Raw genomic sequence first — 24,661 nt, 5'->3', positions numbered from 1 at the left:
GACCACTGGATTTTTGGCTTACTTTTTATGTTAAGCAGCTGAAAAGTTATAATATACAAACAATACGATTCTTTCTTAGAATCATGGATAAGCTCAGGGGTTCTTTGGCTCCTCCTATGACATCTCACCTACCAGTTACTCCATCGACGAAGAAAGAGTAGGATACTATTGACCGTTAGTATAGTTACTTAGTACTTCCGCCCAGATTAATTTCTTATCTTGTCTTTTTATAGTGCTGGGAGTCAAACTCAAGACTTCTGGGGATTTTTTGGAGACAGGCTTGCATCTTAGGTCATCTTGGCCTATGCAGCCCTGCCTCAGTCTCTGGAGTGCTGGGGATGCCACCTTGCCTATTCTAAATGAACTTTCCATAATATAAACAAACAGGAAAGTGGGGGTTCTCAGGGAGGACTGTAGGGCCCATATGTAGAATAGAGATGAAAAGATAATTGGATAATGCGATCAAAATTATTCTGTACATGCATGAAAATAAAAAAAGATACAATTTTTTTTAATGAAAAATAGGGACAAGGCTGGAGAGATGGCTCAGTGGTTAAGAACGCTGACTGTTCTTCCAGAGGTCCTGAGTGCAATTCCCAGCAACCATGTGGTGGCTCACAACCATATAACAATCTGTAATGGGATCCTATGCCATCTTCGGGTGTATCTGAAGACAGCTACAGTGTACTCACACATAAATATTTTTTTAAAAAAGAGTAAAAATATTGCTTTTAGTTAAAAACATTAGATCTATTTATTTGTTTACTTGTGCTGGGGAGTAAATTAAGGTTTCAAACACACCTTGACAGGGGAAGGAGGAAGTAAAAGTGGGAAATCCGTGACTGATTTACATGGAGGATAAAATAAAAATAATGTTGGATTTCAACCTTGAATATTCCTTGTGAATTTGTTTCTTTTCCTTATCTCCAGGTGATGGCTGTCAGGAATTGTGGTGCTTGTGAAGTGATAAACTGAGCCCTTTGGATTCCATGAAGTTATTAAAGAATATAGTTTTCAAATCACGGCAAAATCGTGGTAAGTGACACTACCCGGCTTGCTCAGTTAATGAGAGCAGACTGGAAGGTGATGGTCCTAAGCATCAGTTACTCCACAGTTCCCCACTGTCTGAAAACAGATTGAGATTCCCTAGCCTCCTAACCTCGTTTCCTCACGTTACATGTTCATAGAGGGGGAAATTGGAATTGTCTCAGATGATAGTTCTAGTAGAAGGGAGATTTGAATTCAATCTAGAAGTGGTGTATTCCTAAAAGATTTTTATTAAAGATTATTATTATTATTATTGTGTGTGTGCGTGTGTGTGTGTGTGTGTGTGTGTGTGTGCGCGCGCGCGCCTGTTAGGATCTCAATGTGGAGCGCAGACTGGTCTAAGACATAGCAATCCTTCTGCCTTATTCTCCCTATCCCTGGTAAAAGCACGAGCCACCCCTCTTGGAGGATAACAGATTCTGAGATCATAGTTTCCTGACAATGGTAATTACCGTGATATAAAATAATTACTTATTACATAACAAGTCATCTGGGATGCTTGTTGACTATACAGATTGCTGGGAAGTCAGAATTTTGTCATTTGTCAGATCTGACCCTTATTTACCCTGAGGTTTTCTGCTCAGATTTCAGCAACACGCCAAGATGAATCATTGTTTTCATGGACAACTGTGGGAGGCACTTTGGTAAGCTGTCAATACTTTTGGGTGAGGTTTCTCATTTTGTAACAAAAGGAAAGTGGTCACATGTGGCATTTCTAGACTTCTTCAATAGATAGTATGTGCTTACCCTAGATTATTTTAGGTGTTAAGAAAGCCCTGCCCATGGGACTGGAGATGGCTCAGTGGTTAAGAACACTGACTGCTCCTCCAGAGGTCCTAAGTTCAATTCCCAGCACCTACATGGTGGCTCACAACCATCTGTAATGGGATCTGATGCCCTCTTCCAGCACACAGGTGTATATGCAGACACAATACTCATACATTAAATAAATAAATAAATAAATCTTAAAAAAAAAAAGAAAGTTGCGCCTTTATGGGACTTTCCTTTTTGTGAGGTAAGAAGAGATAAATGCTGAATGTATAATGTATCATATGTCATATTAGTTTTTTCCCCCTGTCATATGAAAAGTTAAATTGAATAAATTTAGCCAAGCATAGTGGCTCAAGCCTGTAATCCCAGTAGGATCGAAGTAGGAAGATTACCGGTTTGGGGCTATCACAGTCTACCTAGCCATCTCCTGTCTCAAAATAAAAAGAGCAGATGTCTGAGTTAATAACCAAAGCAGTGTCTTCTGTTTTCCTCTCTTTCTATTGATTTTTCTGTTTAAACTTGACAGGGTCCCTATATCCTGGAGCATTAGCCCAGCATGGCCTCGTGCGTACTGGGACTTACACATACGCACAAACCTGCCCATCTTGGCCACTGTTAACACGTGCCATTAACTTCGTGAAACCATGTCTGACCTAGGTAAGTGGGAAGGTCATAGGTAGTGCAGGACATCTTTTGGTTGCCCCCCTTTTGGCTACAGTATAAGTGGCCCTTTTTCCGTTTTGTGGCGCCCTGCCACTGAACTGTATCTCTGGTTCTAGGGAAGATATTCTTGAAAAACGGATTAGAGTTTGCCAGATCCTATGAGTGCGTGACCTCAGAAGAGAAGAGGAGGGGACACTCCAATGATAAAGGTAACATAGTAAGCAAGGTACGTAAGGAAATAAAGGCTAATGTTGACTCACTTTTTGTCAGGGAGACTCTTAGAAATGCCATGTCTAAGCACAAGTCATTTGACGGTACATATATGCTTCTCAAATGCTTCCCAACCTGATCACCAAGCTGAGGGCCAGAAGACCTGAAATAGCTCCCAAGGAAAGTAAGCTGGGTGTCAGAAGTTCCTGGTTTGCTCAAATTCATGCTTTGTCACTGAGTTATACCACCAGTCCCCAAGCTCCTGCTTGAAATGGAATGTTTTGTTGAAACATAGTCATTTTCATTTATTACTGTCTGGTATTCTGTGGTACTGCATAGTTGGGTGTACTGGCTATGTGGTCTGTAGGGCCTGAAACATTACTATTTGGTCTTTGCCCATTGCCAGTGTAAGGTAAGTCCTCTTCCCATTTTATTTCTATAGTACTTGCCTTTACAACTGATCCTACAAATTAAAATTAGTTTGCTTCTAAACTTTTTCCCAGGAAAATTAAGATCAAGAATGTCCATTGGGGGCTAGAGAGATGATGGCTCAGTGGTTAAGAACACTGGCTCTTCCTCCAGAGGTCCTGAGTTCAATTCCCAGCAACCACATGGTGACTCACAACCATCTATGATGAGATCTGATGCCTTTTCTGGCCTTCAGACATCCATGATGGCAGAACATTGTATACATAATACAATGAAGAAATCTTAAAAAGCGGGTGTGTACACTGACACAGAGAGGGTATGGTCGTGCCCTCCTGTGATCTCAGCATTTGGGGACTGACTTCAAGAAGAGCAAGAAAACAAGGCCAGCCTCAGTAACATGAGACCCATCTGAAGAAAATACAAAAGCATTTTCAGACTGGATGTGAATACAGAAAGGCTGTTTTTTTTTTTTTTTTGTTTTTTTTGTTTTGTTTTGTTTTTGTTTTTGTTTTTGTTTTGTTTTTTTTTTTTTGGTTCTTTTTTTCAGAGCTGGGGACCGAACCCAGGGCCTTGCGCTTCCTAGGCAAGCACTCTACCACTGAGCTAAATCCCCAACCCCAGAAAGGCTGTTTTATATGCCTCATAGTAGCCAACTAATTTATTCTATATGGCTCTCCCCTTTACTGTTCACGGATGCCTTTTAAAAATCTAGTTCTTGTTTGTTTGCTTTTGGTTTTGGAACAGTGTTACACTGCATAGCCTTAGCTGGCTGGAACTTGCTATCTAAACTGTCCAGTCTCGGGGTTCAGCTCCTTCTTGCCTCCTAAGTGCCCGGATTGAAGGCATGCACGGTCACACCAGCATTATCAGGCTTTTTAAAAATTAGGAAATTATTGTAATGTGTGTACATGCACATGTAATGTGATAATTGAGCTTTTTATTAATTGATGCCTTTTATTGAGCATCTACTATGAGACTTGCCTTCTGAAATTTTACCAAAACCTGCAAGAGTTGCCATTTCCATCTCCAAAATGAGTTTTTCAACATATATAACTTTACCCTAAACCACTGCTACAAGGTTTGGATTTTATTTTTATTTTTCTCTTGTTGTTTTATCCTCCAATGGTATTGTGGCCATTGGTGTAAGACCCCAGATTAGTCTTAAATTCCTTAGTTCAAGTGATTGTGGCTTTCCTCACTATACTTAGTGAGTGTACAACACTGGAATAATAGGATTGGAATTTTTATTGTTGTTATATTTTTCTTAGTATTGGATTTTTTTCTTTTTCTTTTTCTTTTTTCTTTTTTTCGGAGCTGGGGACCGAACCCAGGGCCTTGCGCTCGCTAGGCAAGCGCTCTACCGCTGAGCTAAATCCCCAACCCCAGGATTGGATTTTTAAGTGTCCTTCGAAGGTTCATTTGTTTGAGGCTTTGTTTTCTGATATGACATGGGGATCCTTTAGAGATGGCTTTTTTTCTTTTCTTTTGTGAAGAAGTTGATGATGTAGCCTTGAAGGAAGCACTTCCCAACCCCATACCTCCGATTTCTTCATGAGCAGCACTCTGCCTGTTCTCTTTGCCATGATGATTTCTTTTTTGCAACAGGTTGAAAGGAGCAGAGCCAGTTGGCCATGGACTGAAACTTTCAGAGCTGTGAGTCATAAGAAACTTTTCCTCCTCTTAAGCTGTTTGTCTCTAGTATGTTGTCATAGAGTCAGTAAGGTTATTAGCCACAGTCAGGTTTCTAATTAGTGGTAGAATTAGATGTTAAGAGCATGCTTAAAAATGCCATTTTCTTTCTTCCTTTCCATGCTACGTTAACTAACAGAGGGCCTTCTTAAGCAGCTGCTCTTAACACTGAACTATACCCACAGCGACTTCCCCTGTGGTTCTAGAAATTAAGCCTCGTGTCACACACATGCTAGGCAAACAGTCTTTCACTGAACTTAGTTCAAAGCCCACTCTACTATCCCAGAATGATCAGATGTATGTCCATGTGCATGCGTCACCAATGAGCTACACCCACAGCCGCCTTATTTTCTTTAAAAACATTTTAAAATTGTTATTTTATGTGTATGTGTATTTTGCCTATATGTATGTGGGCACAACATACATATAATAGAGTGCAGAAGAGGAAAAAAGACCCCAGGAAGAACTGCCCAGATTCTTAAGCACTGAGCCATCTTTTGAGCACCCCCTCTCCACCCCAGGACATTTTTTAAGTATGTGAAATTTTAGAGTGGGGCTAGAGAGAGGCTCAGTGGTTAAGAGCACTGACTGCTCTTCCAGTGGTCCCGAATTCAAATCCACATGGTGGCTCACAACCATCTGTAATGAGATCTGATGCCTTCTTCTGGTGTGCATGAAGACAGCTACAGTGTGCTCATACATTAAATATGACAAACTATTAAAGAAGAAGTAGTATTAGCAGTAGTAGTAGTTGTTGTTTGGGGGAATTTTGTGGTATCAGATTGACCCTGGGGTCTTCTGCATGCTAGGCAAGTACTCTACTGCTGATTCCCCATCCCCACTCCCCATTCTGAGACAGGGATCTCAGTTTATTGTCCAGGCTGCCATTGAATTCACTCTATAGCCTCACTTTCCCAAGTAGCTGAAATTACAGGCAATTACAAGCCTTTGTCACCAGGCTTGACATCTTGACATTTTTTATTTTCTTGTGACACTGCTGATGTGTGGACCTAGGACCTTTAGGGATATGAGACAAGCAGTCTACCACTGGACATCAGCCCTATTCTTACACTTTAAATCTTACAACTTGGGAGCTGGGGAGACGGCTTAGTAGGTAAGAGCACTTGCTATGCAAACATGAAGACCTCAGTTTCAGTTCTCAACACCCACATGAAAGGCTGGCTATGGAAGGTAGGGAGATGGTCAGCAGACTGAAAAGGGCTTGCTGCTCTTGCAGTGGATAAGAGTTCAGGCCTAATATCCATGTCAAGTTCCCTGTAACTCCAGCTCCAGGGGTTCCAATACCCTTCCCACCTCCATGGACACACTTATCCACAGAAAAGTAAAACCCTAATTAAAAAAAAAAAAAAAAGCTCGGCACGGCCATGAGTGTATGTAACCCCAGTGCTGTAGCTGACTGAGACATGAGGATCATTGGAGCTTGCTGCCACTAAGTGTAGCTCAGTAAGGGACCCTGTGTCACAAGAATAAAGTAGAGAGTAATAGAGTAGGACTCTTGGTCCTCTGGCCTCTTCATGAACATTCCCATGCATGCATATGCATATATGTACATTACATACATGCACATATATGTACACATGCATTCATACAAATATGAATTTGTTCTTAATGAGCATGAAATAGCTAAATATAATTGGATTATTTAGAATTATAATAGCTGCTAACTGGAATCAGAAAGCCAGTGTTGCTATCTTTCTGTAAGATTACCTTTGTTCTTCCCGAGCATGTCATTCTGTCTGTCTGTCTATAGGAATGACTATCCCTTCCCCAGACTCAGCGAGCAGAAGAGTAAGCTGGTGATGTTCTCGCTAACACATTCATAGCAGTTCCTCTTGTCTACTACCTTCTGTGACGAGCAGCTATGTGCACACTTTCTAACACTTTCCCTCCTCTCTTTATCTTTTCTCCCCCTTTTAAAGACAGTTTGTCTTTATGTGCATGGGTGTTTTGCCCGCATGTAGGTATGTGTACTGTGCATGTGCCTGATTTCCATGGAGGTTAAAAGAGGATACCAAATCACCTGAAACCGGACTTGCACACAGTTGTAAGCAGGCATGTAGGTCCGGCGAATTGAACCTAGGATCTCCGGGAAAGCAGTAAGTGCCTATTCTAGCTAGGCCAGCCCTCCAGATCCCTGGCCTAATCTTTTCAAGACTGGGAACAGCGTTATGTAGTAATAAGTATTTATGATCAAACAACTGATTAGAACTATTGCCCTATTTTCTGTTTTGTTTTAATAGCTAATAGCACTGGGGTGACTGGGATTTTGGGAGGTTGTAGGAAATTTTAAAATTTCTAATTCAAATTTTAGATTTTTTTCTTTTTCTTTCTTTTTTTTTGTTTTGTTTTTATTTTTTTGGGGGGGGGGATACAGGTTTATTGCATAGGCTAGGCCTGAAGCAATTCTACTGCTTTGGTTTTCTGGTTAACTGGGTCTACAGGTACATGCCTCTGACAATTCGTGAGGTGAGGTTCCAGTTGAGAAATAATAAATAGTTATAAATTGACTAGGCATGGTGGCGTATGCTGGAGAGCCCAAGTAAGACCTTGACTGAAAAAGAGCCACAGACAGAGGAATTTTTTTTTTCTTTTTCTTTTTTTCGGAGCTGGGGACTGAACCCAGGGCCTTGCGTTTGCTAGGCAAGCGCTCTACCACTGAGCTAAATCCCCAACCCCGAGAGAGGAATTTTCACTAAAAGTCTACCAGTCTAAGGGTAGAAGTCATTGTGCCCTTGCATTGGATATGATTATTTTCTCCATAGCACTTTCTTAAAATAGGGTGGGTCAGTGGGTTAAGGTGCTTGTCACCCAATAACCTGACAAGCTGGGTTCAAGCCCCTGAAAGCTGCACAACTAAAGGAGAGAACCTACTCCCACAAGTTGTCTTTTGCCTTCCACCTGCACTTGCATGTGGGACACCCACACATACAAGAAAAATGTAATTTTACAATGTTGAGTGGCCTCCTATCAAAAATGAGTCATAGAAAAGCCTTGTAAAAGAAGAATACCTCATTGGTTTAAGACAACCAAATGCATGGCACTGGAAGATTTCCCAAGACTACTTGAAGGTTTTTTTTGTTTTTGTTTTTTCTAATTCTTTTGTAGTTTTAAAGTTAGCTATTCGTGTCTTTGTACAACTTTTCATTTGTGTGTTTGTTTTTGGAGCTTGGTTAGAAATAAGGTTTCGGGTTGGGGATTTAGCTCAGTGGTAGAGCACTTGGCCCTGGGTTCGGTCCCCAGCTCCGAAAAAAAAAAAAAAAGAAAAGAAAAGAAAAAGGAAAAAAAGAAATAAGGTTTCACTGTTGATCAGGTTGGCCTCAGATTCATCACCTACACTGCCTCAGCCTCTTGATAGAAAATGATACTTTTTAAATCCTCTTTTTCACCCCATCTCTAGAATTGAGTTTCCCTCACTCTCATGATTTCTGTGTGTAGGTATAAAAGTGCCTGTCTGTGTCCATGTGTGTACACAGAAGTCTGAAGTCAATCTGGGACGTCGTCTTCGCCTTCTACCTTGTTTGAGACAAGATCTTTTTTTTTTTACCACTATATACACCAAGCTAGGTGGCCTTTCACCTTCCAGGGATTCTTCTGTCTCCACCTTCATCTGCTCCGGGGGCACTGGTTTACAAATAGATGCTCACAGTTTTCACTTGGGTCCTGGGATTCGGACTCAGGTCCTCATGTTGGCCTAACAAATGCTTTTACCCACTAAGCCATCTCCCTAGCCCTGTGTTTTAATTTTTGAGTCAGTCTTTTTTAAAAACTGATTGTGATCTTTCTGGCTCAGCTTTCTATGCGCTGGGATTACAAGTTTCAGCCACTAGGCTAGACTTACATAGCTTTCTTTTTTCTTGTTCTATTTGTTTTTTAACATTTACTTATTTATTTTATGTATGTGAGTACACTGAAGCTGTCTTCAGACACACCAGAAGAGGGCATCAGATTTCATTACAAATGGTCATGGGCAACCATGTGGTTGCTGGGATTTGAACTCAGGACCTCCGGAAGAGCAGTCAGTGCTCTTAGTTGGCTGAGCCATCTCTCCAGCCCCACGTAGCTTTCTTGATTGTGTTACCCTTAACATCAGGGAAAATACTCCATATTGGTTTTTTCAACTGAAAGAGTACAGTCAAGGCAAGTCTAGGATACATAGAACTATATCTTGCCTCAAGAAAATGTAATAAAATGAAAGCCTTTGCATTCTTTGAGATCCTCCCCTTTATATATAAGTACACTGTAGCTGTGTTCAGACACACCAGAAGAGGGCATCAGATCCCATTACAGATAATTGTAAGCCACCGTGTGGTTGTTGGGAATTGAACTCAGGACCTCTGGAAGAGCAGTTAGTGCTCTTAACCTCTGAGCCATCTCTCCAGCCCACTTTTATCCCACTATTATTTTTTTAAAACACTGTCTTACTATATGTCTTAGGCTGGCTTTAACTCACCATCATCAGGCCTTCATCTACCCAGTGTGTGTAATGCCTGGCTTTTTTGTTACTCTGTGTGTGTGTGTGTGTGTGTGTGTGTGTGTGTGTGTGTGTGTGTGTGTGTGTGTGTTTTACATGCATGTATGGATGTGTACCTTGTGTATTCCTGTGCACAGAAGGGAAAAGGAACTATTTAATCCTTTGGAATTACAGCATTACAGATGGTTGCGGGTGCTGTGACGTAAACCGTGATGCTTTGGAAGAATATCCAGAGCTCTTAACCACAGAGTCATCTCCAAGCTCCCATGTTATGTTTGTTATTGTTGATTTTGATTTTTCTGGCAGCATCTTAGCCCATGATGTTTGTAATTGCGGATATTCCTATTGCATCCTCTCAGTGATATTAATAAGGACTAGGTGTACACCAACATATTCATTTTTTCCTTTTTTTAAATTAATTAAATGTTTTTATTTTATGATATAATTATATCATTTCCATCTTCCCATTCTCCCCTTAAGCCTTCACCTGTATCCTCCTCCTTACCAGCTTTCTTTGAAGTTTATGCTTCTATTTCTTTGTTTCTATTGGTGTGTGTGTGTGTGTGTGTGTGTGTGTGTGTGTGTGTTCCTAAACACAACGAGCTCATGTATGTTTCTCACTTGAGGCATCCCCTTAGTTGCTTATATAGTGTTGAGGACTTGTGAGTTTTCCTCTCCTTGCCTGCCTGCCTGCCTGCCTTCCTTCCTTCCTTCCTTCCTTCCTTCCTTCCTTCCTTCCTTCCTTCCTTCCTCCCTCCCTCCCTCCCTCCCTTCTACTTTATGGGTGTTTTGTCTGCATGTATTACCTGTGTAGCACATGTATGCAGTGCCTGGTGAGACCTGAGGTTTTAGATCTCCTGACCTTTATTTACAGATGGTTGGTGGCTGCTATGTGAGTGCTGAGATCCCTTTAGACTAGCAAGTGGTTTTAACTGCCGAGCCATTTTTCTAGCCCTGAATCTACTTGCTTAATTTTACTGTAAAGATAAGATCTTTTTTTCTGGCCCCATTCCACTCCCCTGGTGAATCCTTGGCCTCATTCCCAGACCTATGTTCCTTTTTGTTTTTGAGATATTCTTTCAGTAGCCCAGGCTGGCCTTAAGGTTTAGATGAGGTGTTACTCTGGTTAATCAGTGGCACCACTTTGCAAGTGATTTCTTTTTCTTGACTCGCATACTAGAAATTAAACTTAGGGCCTTGCACATGCTAGATAAGTACTCTACCTACCCCTGAGCTATATTTGCACCCCTGCCTGCCTTACTACTTTGTTTTACCCCTTTGGTAATAGTACCTGACAGGAACAGTTTAAGGGAAGAGGGTTTTTACGTTGTTTTTAAGCATATGCCATGGTACAAATGTGCTAGTTGGTTTTTGCACTATATGAGTCCCAGGATGGACAAACCATGCAAGGATTTATTTGGATGACAGTTTCAGAAAATACAGTCCTTCATGATGCCCCGTGCTTCGTCCACTTCTATGGGAGATCTGTGATACGAGTTCTTCTATCTTGAGGCAGAGAATGGGAGAGGTAGTAAGGTTCAGTTATTACCTTCAAAGGTCTTCCTCCATAACCCACTTCTGCTGGCTAGGCTTCACTTCTCAAAGATTCCATAGGCATCATCACTCCCACCAAATCACCTTTTTGTTTGTTTGTTGTTGTTGTTGTTTATAACACTCCCAATAGTTAAGTCCCGATGATTTGCTATGTTAGTCTTTCCATTTGACTTTCAGGATTCAGAGGAGTTAATGTTGCCATGACTATCTCAGAAGGAGACATGGACAGAGGAACAGGTATCTCACTCCCGTAGGTAAGTGATTGTTGACTCTGGGAGAAATATTTTCTCGGCGTCCAGGCCTGTAATGCCACCCCTTGAGTCTGAGCCAGGAGGATCCACGGAGGGCAGCATAGCAGAACTTCAAAACAAAGAAAGGGACAAAAAAGGGATAACTTTTTTGTCCCTTTTTTCTTTTGGTGTTGTGTGGTTTTGTGGCACTCAGTAGCTTTTCTAAAACTATGCTAGCCTTACATTTCTGGGAAAACTCCCTACTTTCCAAGGATTCTGAATTCAGTTTGTTAAGTTTGCTGTTCTATACTTTGTTTTGTTTAATTCATTAGTGTGTTTTATTTGTAGATTCAAATCGAATTTCGGTGGGGTGGGGAATGGTTGACAGTGTCATTTTTGGATGGAACTATTAATGGTTTTTGCCTGTTTCAATCTAAGATCTCGAACATATGTCATGCCATTCAGTGTGCTTTAATGGCATTATTTTACAATGGACACAGTATCCTACTATATGATTATAGGACAGTAATTTACATTTCTCTAGACTCATCTCAGTTACTGTCTCCCTTCTACCTCTTCTCCTGTGCTGGAGATAGAATTTAAGACCGTTACAAGCGAGGCTGTACCCATAGTCCAACTGCTCTTACCTGTATTGACATAAAGCTAGGTACAGTGATTATCTCCCAAAATTGGGTGAAGTGTAAGCCTGTCTAGGAAATATGAGAGTGGCCATATTTCTACATTGATACCAGTATAGGTTTTTAAATATTCACCAATCATAAGCTGAATGTAGTGGCTCACATCTGTAATCCCAGCACTGGAAAGGCTGAGGATGGAATATTGCTATAACATGGACGCTAGCATACTAGGCTGTCTGATCCTATGATCCAAAATGCAGAAACAAGGAAAGAGAAACATTTTGTTACTGGTTATGAAAGCAGAACATAATCTCCTTTACTGTTTTTACTTTGTGTTTCCTTGATTGCTAATTAAATAAAACAGGTAAAAGTGTTTCTTGGCTCTTATTTTGAGTTTTCCTCCATTTGATTTTTAAAAATATTTTTGTTTGTATCTGTGAATGACTGAGTGCAAATGCTCACAAGTGTTTAGATAGCAGAGCATATGTTTTAAGAGTTGATTTTCTCCTTCTGTCTTTTTTTTAATTTACTCATTTATTATATATAAGTACACTGTAGCTATCTTCAGACACACCAGAAGAGGGCATCGGATCTCTTTACAGATGGTGTGAGCCACCATGTGGTTGCTGGGAATTGAACTCAGGACCTCTGGAAGAGCAGTCGGGTGCCCTTAACCGCTGAGCCATCTCTCCAGCCCTCTCCTTCTGTCTTATTGAGAGTTTCTCTTGTTTCTCCAGCTACACTGTCTCTACTCCAAGCTTGCTAGTGCTCCTTTTCCAGGCTAGTTTGCCTGGGAGCTTCAAGGCAATTTTGTCCGGGTACTGGGGTTACAGATGAATCCCAGCAAGTCAATCTTTTTACATGGCTAGCCCGTTTACCCGCTGAGCCATGCCCTTGGCCTTTCTTTCTTTCTTTTTTTTTTTTAAGATTTATTTATTTATTATATACACTGCTGTTGTTCTCAGACACACCAGAAGAAGGCATCAGATCTCATTACAGATGGTTGTGAGCCACCATGTGGTTGCTGGGATTTGAACTCAGGACCCCTGGAAAAGCAGTCAGTGCTCTTAACCACTGAGCCGTCTCTCCAGCCCGCCCTTGGCCTTTCTTTACTGACTTTGCAGTGTGTGCTCTCACGGATAAGGAAATCAGAGTTCATTTTCTGTTTGGTTGGATTCTTTGTGAATTTGGTTTCTTTGGTTGTTTTGTGAGACAGGGTATCACAGGCTAGGGTGTCTTGGATCTCACTGTACTGCAGAGTGCTCACAAACTCAGCACTTCTTGTTTTAGGATTAAGGTCGAACCACTAGGCTTGGCCTCTACTTGCTTTTATTATCTTCTGTTTCAGATATTTTGTCTGCCTATCCTACAAATACTTATGTAGCTTAACTGTATTTAAGAATGCTTAAGCATTCTTTTCTTTGTGACACTCAGAATTTTTGTTGGTTTCTTTGTTCTTCTTTGACATGGTGTTTTCCGCTGTAGTCAAGTCCATCCTCGAACTCAGAATCCTCCTGCTTTACCATAACCTCCAGGAACTAGGATTACAGGCATGTGTCACCAATATGCTTAATTTGTACTTACTTTTCATGAGAGTAACATAAGTATAATTTCCTATAGTTTATAACGATCTTTTTAGCAGCAGGACCTCAGTGTACACTGGGCAAACGGGCTACTAACTTAGGTATATGCATAGCCGTCACAAAGTTTTTATCATAACTTGCCTTCTGTGCACACTGGGCTTGTAAATGCTACCAAAGTAAGTAGCAGTCTACCATTGAGCTGGATAATTTCCTTCTCTATTTTTTAACACTTTGTTTTTGCATGTCAGTGAATTGCCTAGGCAATGATTAAACTCAACTCACTCCTCTATAGCCTGTGCAGTCTTGAACTTGTGATGCTCCTGACTTAGGTTCAATTCCACACCCCAATGCCTGCAATTATAAATGTGTGCCATGATTTGTGACGTATTTTGTGCATGCAATTTATATTTTTTAAATTTATATGTACTAGTGGCTTGGCTACATATGTATGTATGTATGTGTATACCTCATGTATGCTTGTATTGAATTCCTTAGAACTGGAGCTCCAGGTGGTTGTGAGCCTCCAGGTGGGTGCTGGGGTCACCTCCTCTTGCCAGTGCTCTTCCCCGCTCACCCTCATCTGAACCCTACTGTAGTTGGTATGTTCATGTCAGCACATTCAGGGCTGGGGTCAGGGATGCTGCCAAGAGGATCTGTGAAGGTCCCCTAGTACTGAGTTCCCAGTGTTCACTTCTAACAGGATATAAAGAAAGTCCCGGGGTTGGGGATTTAGCTCAGCGGTAGAGCGCTTGCAAGGCCCTGGGTTCGGTCCCCAGCTCCGGAAAAAAAAAAAAAAAAAGAAACAAAGAAAGTCCCTCTTTGAGTATCAGCCCGGCTTTGCTAACACTGGCGTTAGGTTCTAGAGTTTTTTGAGTTTTCATATTGGGTATGACAGTTTAGATTTAATGGATTGTATGGGTTCTGCTGTTGTAGCATGAACACCAATACAGGCAATACATAGATGTGAGGTTGACACAATTTGATAAAAAGTGAGTGAGCTGTATTTGTGTCCAGACTACAAATTGCCTGTACCTGCTTTATTACATCTTGCTCTTAATACCCTCTGTTTCTTTTTCAAATGTCTGTGCATCTGATCGTCTGCTATAACCTTTTATACGATTCATTTCTTTTCTCTGCATGGCTGCTTTGCCTGTGTTGGCAAGTGTACAGTACCCGCCGATGCTAGAAGATACCTAAAACTGGAGTTATACAACCTGGGTCCTAGCTAAGAACGGGAAGTGCTCTTAACTGCACTCTCTCCAGCCTCTCCTTTCTAAATTGCTGGGAGATTTTTTTTCTTTAAATTGTTACCTGTTTTCTTTGAGGCTCTGGCTCTGTAGCCCAGGCCTGGAACTCCCTATGTTTGACTTCCAAGCTGCAGTGATTCTCAGGACTCCAGAAGAATTAGGACTCAACTGCAATATGCTTTTATCTCTTCCGTTGATTCACTCCAGGGGTTTTTGTTTTGTTTTGTTTTTTGTTTTTGCTGATGACCTGTTTCCATGTCAGGTTTTTGTTTTGTTGTGTTTTATTTTTTCAGTGAACAACCATATTAGCTTACCTAGACGCTTCCTCTTTCATTAGCTCTCGTGCTGAGCTGTGAAAGTGATTCATTATTTTAGTATCATTCCAAGTTGCTGCATTCCTTTTGTCCTAGCTTACAGTGATAAAATATTAACCAAATCCACGTGAGGAAGGAACGAGCCAAGGCAAGAACCTGGAGGTAGGGAATGAGGAGAGCACGAACCAATTCTAACTGGCTTCATCCCATGCATTGCTCAGCTTTCTTTCTCATACAGCTAGGCCTCCTGCCGAGAAGTGGCACTTACCACAGGCCAATATAATGGAGACACTTCTTCAGTTAAGGGTCCGCTTCCCAGGTATGATGAAAAGCAAAATTAGCTGTCACACCATTTGAAGAGGGTTCTTCTCGACCATATTTCATTGGAGGAGCAGGCTGAAGTTTCTGGAGCTTGTCTCTAGTGTAGTATCATGACTGCTGCAGCTTCTATCTGGTCCTCTCTGCATGTCACCTTGCTTCTGCTGTATACTGGTGCCCTCATAATGTAGCTTTTCCCTCCGATTGACTTAATTTTATTTTTACTCCTACCTACCCTGAGCTTTTGTGGTCTGTGGGCATGGCCTTCTTGCTCCTGCGTCTTTCCCTATGTAGACTGTGTGCTGTGGCTCTCAGTGCCCCAGTATTGTCAGTTGTTAAGTCTCATTCCTCTTGGCTGTTACATTCCTGAGAATGGAGGTGCAGCAGATCCTCCTAGGACGGTTTCTACCATTGCTCGTTATGTGTGAATGGATTTTCTCTTTATGTGTAAGTCGAAATTGCTTCAGCCCAAAACAATCAAGCTAATGGAAATACAATCAGTTTTATTCAATTACTGTAAAACATTAAAGGCAACCTAACCCTGGAGTGGTTATCATATCACACTATCTTCGGACCTTGCCCATCACACAGATAATTCTGAAACCTCATTCTCTTAGCATTCATTGTCTTGCTTTCTCCCTGCTGCTACCGGACTTCCTCATTCTGTTTACCTACTGTGCATGAATGGATTCTGTTTTCGCAAAGCTCTTGAATCTCCTTTGCACATTGGTTCATGACTTGAGTTTAGGTCTTTTATGATTATTCCATGGGCTTTAGTATTTTCTTTCATATTTCCATTTACCCCATTAGCTGGTTTTTGTTTCTCTGTTTTGTTGTTGTTTTTCTATTTTATTTTTGAAACATAGCATCCTGTGGCTGACATCAAAGTTACTATGGAAACTGAGTCTAGTCTCCCAGTTCTAATCATGATATCTCTGCCTCCCAAACATGAGAATATATGTATACACTACCATACCTAATTTGTTTGTATTTATTTGTTTAATGGAGCTGGGGATTGGACCAAAGGTCTCACACATAGCAGACAAGTTTTCTACCCCTGAGCTATATTCCAAGTCCTTGTTTTTTGAAATTTTAAATTATATAAAATTCTGTCACTTTGTCCTTGTTTGAGGAAAATTTCTGAGGCATGACAAACCTTAGGCTCTTGACCGGCCTATGGATACATGTCCTTGAATCTGATCTTTTTTGTGGTGGTGCTCAGGTTGGGGGGGGGGATCTGAAGCTGGCTTGGGAGACGCTAGAATACTGGTTTTATTGTTTTTTGAAGTTTCATTAGATTTTGAATTGAACATGGGGAGCACAGATACTGTTTATTGAATTTTGAATAGGTTTAAATCTGATTGATTGGACTGATTTAAAACTTCATGTTGCAGTAACTTGCAGGTCTCTCAAAGACCTGCTTTCTAGTGGGCAGAAGTTGTTTTGTTTGGAATAGTTTTTTCCTAGGCTAATCTTACATTCATCGTAGCCCTAGCTAGCCCTGCTCTCCTAAGTACTGGCATGCGGCCATTATAGACATGTACTACCATCTGTTACAGGGAAAGACAGAGCAAAACTTCCTCCATCTTGTATTCTTGCTGCCGCCATTTCAGGTTTAAGTAGAATGTCATCCTCAAATAGAGAATCCTATGGAAATCCTTGGAAGCCAAGGTCAGAATGTCCTTGCTGACTTATTCTCACTTCTCTTTAATTGCCTATTTGTGCAGGAGCCCCTCCAGCAAACTACTTATCTCAGTTTCCCTAAACTGCCTGCAAATGCAGAAGAACACCCTCCAGGTAACTGCTTATCTTAGTGACGGGTAGGCTAAAGTGCTTTCTTCCTGTGACACCTCCCTCCTCCCCCAACTGCCAACTGACATGCCAGAATATGTTTTTGACCTTCAAAACCCTTGAGCTCTGGACACTCACTGTTCCTAGGTTCCCAAATACTTAGGTATAGACCCAGCCAGTGGGATTGCAGACTTCCAATTGACTATAGACTGAGTGGTCATTTCTGCTCACCCTGTTTGCTTTCTTCATTCCTCTTCCTCCCTTCTTCCCTGGCAAAATCTAGGGTGCTATTTTTCTTTAAATGTTCTTCTGGGATATCAGGAAATGAGTCATGCTTTTCCGCTGAGGACTGTAGCTCAGCTGCTGAAGTACCTGCCTGGTATCTGAAGGCCTCCAATTCATCCAACAGTTTGGGTTACGGGTAGCAAATAACAGGACAGGAATGTTATAGAGGGTCTGTCTTTTCCTTTGCTGTCCCTCTTCCCGTTCTGTCTTGTTTTCTATTTCTCTTTCTAAGGCCTCTTTGCATATCCCTGTCTGGCCTGGAACTTGCTCTCTAACTCCTGCTACTCTGTCATTCTGCCCCTGATTTTTGGGAGCTGTATGCCACTGTGCACACCTTCATGGCTATGGCTTACCAAATTGTCAGAAAAAAAAGAATTCTTTTATATCTAATTCTTTAAACCATGCTCCTACTGGGAGACTGGTCTGTTTTGTTTGGTTTTCTTTCTCTCTTCCTTCCTTTCTTTCTTTCTTTCTTTTTCTTTCTTTCGTTTGAGTCTTACTCTAACTCAGGCTGATCTGAAACTCAGAATAATCCAGCTGCTTCTGACTCCTGAGGGTTGGGATTACAGACATGAGCCATGTTTTTCTTCTAAAGATTTATTCATTTATTCTATATAAGTACACTGTAGCTGTCTTCAGACACACCAGAAGAGGGCAACAGATCCCATTACAGATGGTTGTGAGCCACCATGTGGTTGCTGGGATTTGAACTCAGGACCCCTGGAAGAGCATTCAGTGCTCTTAACCGCTGAGCCATCTCTCCAGCCCCATGTTATTCTTTTTGCATTGGATTCCTATAATAACCTCCATAGTAATATAAAGTATTTTGGCCCTCTTGGCATAGGGGGCTAACGGTGACTGGGATAACAACATGCAGTTCCAGGTGTAAGGGGAGCTGGATATGGTAGCATCACTTAGGAATGGGAATTTGCACTGGAGACACTCTAGGAAATGGAGCAGCAGAATGTTGATGCTATGGCCTGTACCATTCATATATTACCTAGATGAGCTACCTTGTCTCTGTGCTTAGTGTTTGTGTTTTATGTCTTCTGTTAGGTTCCAGTTTTGTTTTTTTCCTAGTTCATAGCTTTTTATGGCTTCATCATTTCCTTATGTTTTGCTTGCTTGTGCTTCCTATTAGTTTTAGCCCTTTGTGTTGCGTGCTGACTTTCAATGAATGTATCCTTCTCCTTGACCTCCCTTTACTGATTCCTGTGAATAACCCAGTTCCAGTAACTGAGAACTCTTTGCTAGACCTGTCCGGTTGCAGGTTAACGAGAACAGTTTGTAGATCTTGGTGTTATGTTTTTTGGTTAATATGATGTTGCGTCTGCCTTTACTCTGCTTATTTCTTATGGTTTCTAACGTATGGTTAACAACTGACTTCTTCCATCCTCTGTTTCAGGGGTTTCAGTTGCAAATGCCTGCAGGATCCAGATGTGTGAGATGGTCCTGGTATTCTCTCTCTTTTCTTTCTCATGAAAAGCTGGGTTTTTGTTGTGTTTTTCCTTTGCTGTTCTTTAATTTATCATAGAGATTACTGGATGCCAAGGGTCAAGTGTTGGATCTAAGAGGATGGGAGAGTATTTGAGACCCCGATCAATTTAATGTGCAAAATGAATCTAAAGAGAAAGGCTAATATTTGCTGCTGTTAATTGTCTGGAAATGTGGATCCAGGATTGCCAGGACTTCCGGTTCACTACAAGGGAAACTTGTAACTTCAAGGTTTTTGTTGCTTTGCATGCCTCTAGACAATAGAATATGTTCCTAAATGCTTTAAGAATCGTACAATCTGTCTATTTGCAGTTGTGTTACTGCGATGTTAACTGTATTCTTATACTGTTAACCAAGGGTATGTGGAACACTTCCTGTTTCACTTAGCTGAGCCCTGACAGTTTCCTTTGGGCAGAGTTTAGAACTGGACCACAATTTGAATACATCTGTGTAAGTTAGGATGAAATAATCTAGGGAAAATATAGATTTTTATACATATAGAAAAACAGAAGAAGAACTGCTGGTTGTTTAGGGAGCTTGTCCCAGCTCAGCTAGCCGAGATTATAAGCATTTGCCATCATGCCAGGCAAAGTCTTGAGGTTTTTGTTTTTTAATGTTCTTCTGAAATAACAGACAGGAGGTCTAAATTTCCAGAGAGGAATTGTTTTAATTATTAGAGTATTTGGCCACTATATTTTCCTTTGGGTCAATCTAACACAATGGGGGATAAATAAGAAAAGATACATCTTACAGGCTGTTTCCACTGAGTCCAAGCCACAGTAGGGCCATTTTAAAGCGACATTTAGAATGTATCACATTGTATAGTAAGCTGTTTTCCTTTTATGTTACTTACCCAGTTAGAGCTTTTAACTTTCTTTGGCGTCTATGTGTGCGTGTGGTGCATATACATATTTGTTTCCTGTGGGGGGTGTTTATTGATTACCAGTTGTCTTCCTCAGATAATTAACAACTTATATTGAAGCAGAGTCTCTCAGTGAGGATCCCTAGTCCGAGCTTTTAAGCACAGGGATTGTTAGTGCACGTTCATGTCCACCCTAAGTGGCATTCAGCTTGTGCTGGGGATCCTGACCTGAGCTCTTAAATTTTACCAGTAAATACTTAGCAAACTGAGCCCCCTCTTCCGCCCCAAGTTGCCCTCTCCCTCCACTTCTTTATTAGAGGGGAGAGGGATGGAGAGGATGCAGTGTGAGATAAGAACGTGCACATGTGTGAATGCTTGACCTGTGTGTGCATGTGTGGAAGGGCCGCAGCAGGCTCCTGGAGATTCTGCTGGACATAGAGTCTATTCTCTCTCCCATCTGTGTCCTTGTGATTGAGCTCCAGTTGTCAGCATTGTGACTGGTGCATTTACCTGCTGAGCCATGTTACTGTTACCCAAGTTTATTGGTTTTGGGGTGTTTTTCGTCCCTTCTGCTGCTAGGGAAGGAACTCAGGACCATGTGCTAAGCATGTGCTAGGCAGAAACAGTCTATTATTGACAGAGCTACATGCATTGAGGACTACTGGGAATTAAACCTTTTGAGCTATGCCCTTTAAGTTTCCCATGATGCCCCTTATGCGCCTGCCTCAGCCATCTGAGTAGCTGGAGTTATGGGCCTACACTCTCAGTCCACTCCCTAGTCCTTTTTATTATGACAGGCTCACATCAGGCTGGTTTAGAACACAATCCTGCTGTCTCTTCAGAAGGCTAAGATTACAGGTTTGTCAGATCTGAATCAATTCAGTAATTTTAAATGCATGCTATTTACAAGAGTTTACCTAGAAGTTGATCATCAGTTGTCTCATAGATAGTAAAGGATAGGGAAGTTTGAGAAATTCATCAATCTTTTACTCTCCCTCAAAAAGTTTTCTCATTCATAACTAAATCCATTGTATGTAGCCTCTGATTTGGGGCTCAGTGTCTCTGGGTAGATTTCTAGGTTGCCATGGTGTTGAAGTCTTGTGGCAGTGATCCTAAGCTGTTTTAGCTGCCTTTTGCCTTGAGCTTTTCATATTACTTGGTGTCTAATTTTTCCTTATTATGCACACAAGTCCTGGTTTGTTTTTGTAATTAACTCTTAAAGGTTATATCTCTGGCTGCTTCCTTCTGAATGTCAACAGTTGACTCTCACACCCTCATGTGGCTGCTAAAGATGTCCCAGTTTCCGGCAGCAGGGAGACAGAGTGTGATCTCTATCCACTTAGAGAATGCTATGCCAGTAAAGCTTCGTTCTTGAATTTCAGGGTGAGCCTGGTGAAGCAAAGGTAGTTAGCTTATTAAGTAAAGGCAGAGAAGTGGGGAAAGGACAAGGACAGTACACAGTCTCAAGGCTCCTTGAGAGTTGAAGTTAAATTATGTACATCTACATAGATGGTCCCTGGCTTTTTAAACTGTGTCACAAAGGATTACAACAAGAATTAGTTGAGTTTTCATGTTTAAAATTTTAATAATTATTTGAGCAGGTTTACTTATTTTACATCTTTGAGAATTTTATTTGTGTATATGAGTACATTGTCACTGTCTTCAGACACAGCAGAAGAAGGCATCAGATCCCATTACAGTTGGTCGTGAGCCACCATGTGGTTGCTGGGATTTGAACTCAGGACCTCTGGAAAAGCAGTCAGTGCTCTTAACCGCTGAGCCATTTCTCCAGCCCAGAGGAGTTTCTATGAGGTAAAACTCAGTTATAAACATTCTTGCTGCTTTTTTTATTTATAAAGTCCTTGTATGAGATGTCTTTATTGGCTGTGTGGAAGTGCTTTTCTCTCAGTGAGCTGTAGAGGCAGACTAGAGCCCAGAGGGAATCTCTTTGCCTTCTTTTTTTTTTCTTTTTTTTTTTTTCTTTTTTTTTTTTTTTTTCCATAGCTGGGGACCTAACCCAGGGCCTTGCGCTTGCTAGGCAAGCGCTCTACCACTGAGCTAAATCCCCAACCCTTCTTTGCCTTCTTTTGCCCCTTGATTTTTTTCCTTTCTGTCCTGTCTCGCCCACAAACATTTTTTTTTTTTGGTTCTTTTTTTTTTCGGAGCTGGGGCTTGCGCTTCCTAGGCAAGCGCTCTACCACTGAGCTAAATCCCCAACCCCGCCCACAAACATTTTACAAGATGAGCTAAGACATTTACTGTTTTGGATAACAGTTTTTAGGTCTCTGCCAGTAATTGGATTTCAGCTGATCTTTTTTTCCACCTTTTTCTAATGGTTTTGCCTAGTTTCTCCTTCTAAGCAATTTGACCCTAAATCACTTTACTTTAAGAAAACTTTTCTACTTGGCTTTTGTAAGCATGATTCTTTGTTTTCTGCTTTCAGTTTCCTGGGGATGAGAAAAACAAAACCCTTTATTTACCGTAGTTTGGGAACAATAGCTCACTTGGTAGAGCCCTGGGGTCTGTTCCTCAGCTTTGCCAATGAGTGCTTTGTAATTCCAGCACTCAGTCCGCTGAAAGAGGGCCAGCCTAACCTAGTAACCTAGTGACCTACTGAGAGGGGCCAACGGTTAATTTCTGACTCTGTCCCAAAAAACCACCCCCTCCTACCCAAAAAACAAAGGATAAAACAAAGATTATAAAATGCACATATGTTGATTGAACTTTTGTAATAGCTGTGAGATCTCTTCCAGTAGCGGAGCACAGGTACTTCAGGTATTATGAGATTCATAATAAAATTTCAATTCTTTGGGTTTCTTGATAGTTTCATAGTCTAAAGGGAAGAACGTCTCTAGATACCTTCATTCCTACCAGGCCTTCGGATAATATGGAGCCCTGCTGATCTTAATCTTAGTCCTGGTTCTGCTGGGTGGCTCCTAAAGCCTGTCAGTCCTTGGATTGCTTAACCGTCAAACTTCTGGAGGGCCTGCTGACTCATTAAGGTGCTGCATCACGAGGTGATCACTGGCTTCAGGATCCTAGGATGAAAGACCTGAGGCAGACATTCAGGCACCTCTATGGGGTCTGGCACAGGGCGTGGTAAAAGGTGACAATGAAATTCCTTAGGTTTATCTCTGTGCTTTCAGCCCCGAAGATAAGATAGCTTAGGCATCTCCAGTTTTTAGATAGGTAAACCTTGAATAAGTAACATCTGGCATCTGATCCGAAAGGAGTAAACAGAAACTAAAGGCTGATGGTCTAGGCCTTTGACCTTGTTTTAGTGACCTTGTAGACCCAGGTAAGGAGAAGAGCCTTGGCTTTTTAGCAAAAGAAATTCTAGGTGGTTGTTATTAAAACCAAACCAAAAACAAGGTATGGTCTTTCATTAAAGTACATATATTATAAGGTATTATGCATTGGTGGACATGTACACAAGCAAACATACACACTCATAAGTTAAAATGAAATTTTTGTAAGGAAAGGTATGTGAGTATCTTCTCAGTTTGCCAATTTTATGTATCTGGGTTCAACTATCTAACTTACCCCATGTGTTTGTTTTATGTATTTTATTAGTATAGTCTTGTGTTTTTTAGACAGGGCCTAATCTTACACACCTTCTTTACCTCGAATTAAAATATAGCCAAGGATGATCTTGACTCTTAGCTTTGTACAATTTTTACACATTTCTGCATTGCTACTCTAAGAAGTACTTTTATTGTCTGAAGTTAGATTTCTCCTATTCTTTTTTTTTTTTATTTATTTAATGTAGGAGTATCTGCATGCCAGAGGTCGGTGCAAGATCCCATTACAGATGGTTGTGAGCCACCATGTGGTTGCTGGGAATTGAACTCAGGACCTCTGGAAGAGCAGCCAGTGCTCTTAACCACCATCTCTCCAGCCCTTTGTTTTTTATTTTTTGGAACAGAATCTTGCTGAATAGCCTATGCTGGTGTTGAAGTCAGTATGTATCCCATCTTGTCCTCAAAATTGTAGTGACCTATGTCCTTAGCTTCCCTAAGTGATGGGATTATACATAGGTGTTGATCCTTCCTAGCTTTATAGTCTTTAGAAAGTAAATTCTAATATAGCTTATTCTGATTGGACAATTAATATTAGTCATGCTCAGAAGCATACTCTCAAATATCCCAGAATAAATGACAGTCTTAACTCTTGTCAGTCATGCTAAAGCTGGACATAATAGTTAGGTCCATTGGAAACTTTAGGGATATTAGTAAAAGAATGGGAAAGTCTATAATGTGCTGGTAAGATTTGTTGCAGTACCTGTCTAATAATGAACCTGAATTCACCTTACAAAGGCAGGAAGACTCAACAAAACCTCATGAGAACTTGGGGCAACAACCCTAGGGGGTACAGACTCTGGAAAAGATAATTATTCTATCTTGTTAAAGGACTAATTATTACTCCTATCACTTTAGTGTGGCTTAAGGTGAGCCCACCTTCCTGAGTGATTGTCCCTTGGCAAAGCGCATGACCCAGCCCAACGTGATTAATTTGTAAGGGAGGAAACAATGGCATGGCTGCACCCAGAGGTAAATTCCATTCTTTCTGCTGGTAGATAAGAGACTTCCATTAATGTGCCTTCAATACTACTGCCGTAACATCTCTCCTATTGTTTTCTTTATACTTTATAGACAAGTCATCCAACTAGTGAAGGTCGAAATTTGCTCAAAGAGTGCCTTCTCTGAGTACAATCAGACAGTAGCCTGCCATGCTAGTGCTTTTGTCTTTGCTTTCCATATACTTTCTTTTCTGTTTGTTTGGCTTTTGCTTTTCAATTTCACCCTCAATCTTTGTCATTCATTTTCCAATTTAAAGTTTCCCTTGCCAATGAGACTCCTTTTATTTGCATTTTGATTGATTATTTACTAGCTGGAGGCTCCCTGCACTTGGTGAAAGGGTAGAGTTCCCCCTTCCTTTTTTTTTTTCCAGAGCTAAGGACCAAACCCAGGGCCTTGTGCTTGCTAGGCAAGCGCTCTACCACTGAGCTAAATCCCCAGCCCCGGTTTTGTCTTTGGAACTTTGT

At 41.1% G+C, this 24,661-nt stretch overlaps 2 long non-coding RNA genes across 3 annotated transcripts in view; one reads left to right on the top strand and one right to left on the bottom strand.

The window, feature by feature from the left end:
* Positions 1 to 24,661, bottom strand: part of Jpx (JPX transcript, XIST activator) — a 153,725-nt gene that overhangs the window by 41,508 nt on the left and 87,556 nt on the right. The gene's annotated exons all lie outside the window — the stretch shown is intronic.
* The window catches only part of Ftx (FTX transcript, XIST regulator), a 41,986-nt gene that overhangs the window by 6,718 nt on the left and 10,607 nt on the right, over positions 1 to 24,661 (top strand). Inside the window, exons 2-7 of the long non-coding RNA NR_130116.1 lie at positions 931 to 1,035; positions 1,632 to 1,691; positions 2,345 to 2,475; positions 2,598 to 2,690; positions 4,726 to 4,773; positions 11,033 to 11,109. This is a non-coding gene — a long non-coding RNA (FTX transcript, XIST regulator). The remainder of the gene's footprint in view (positions 1 to 930; positions 1,036 to 1,631; positions 1,692 to 2,344; positions 2,476 to 2,597; positions 2,691 to 4,725; positions 4,774 to 11,032; positions 11,110 to 24,661) is intronic.

Source organism: Rattus norvegicus, chromosome X (assembly GCF_036323735.1).
Source record: "Rattus norvegicus strain BN/NHsdMcwi chromosome X, GRCr8, whole genome shotgun sequence".
Taxonomy (NCBI): domain Eukaryota; kingdom Metazoa; phylum Chordata; class Mammalia; order Rodentia; family Muridae; genus Rattus; species Rattus norvegicus.
This window is presented reverse-complemented; position numbering and strand designations above follow the sequence as displayed.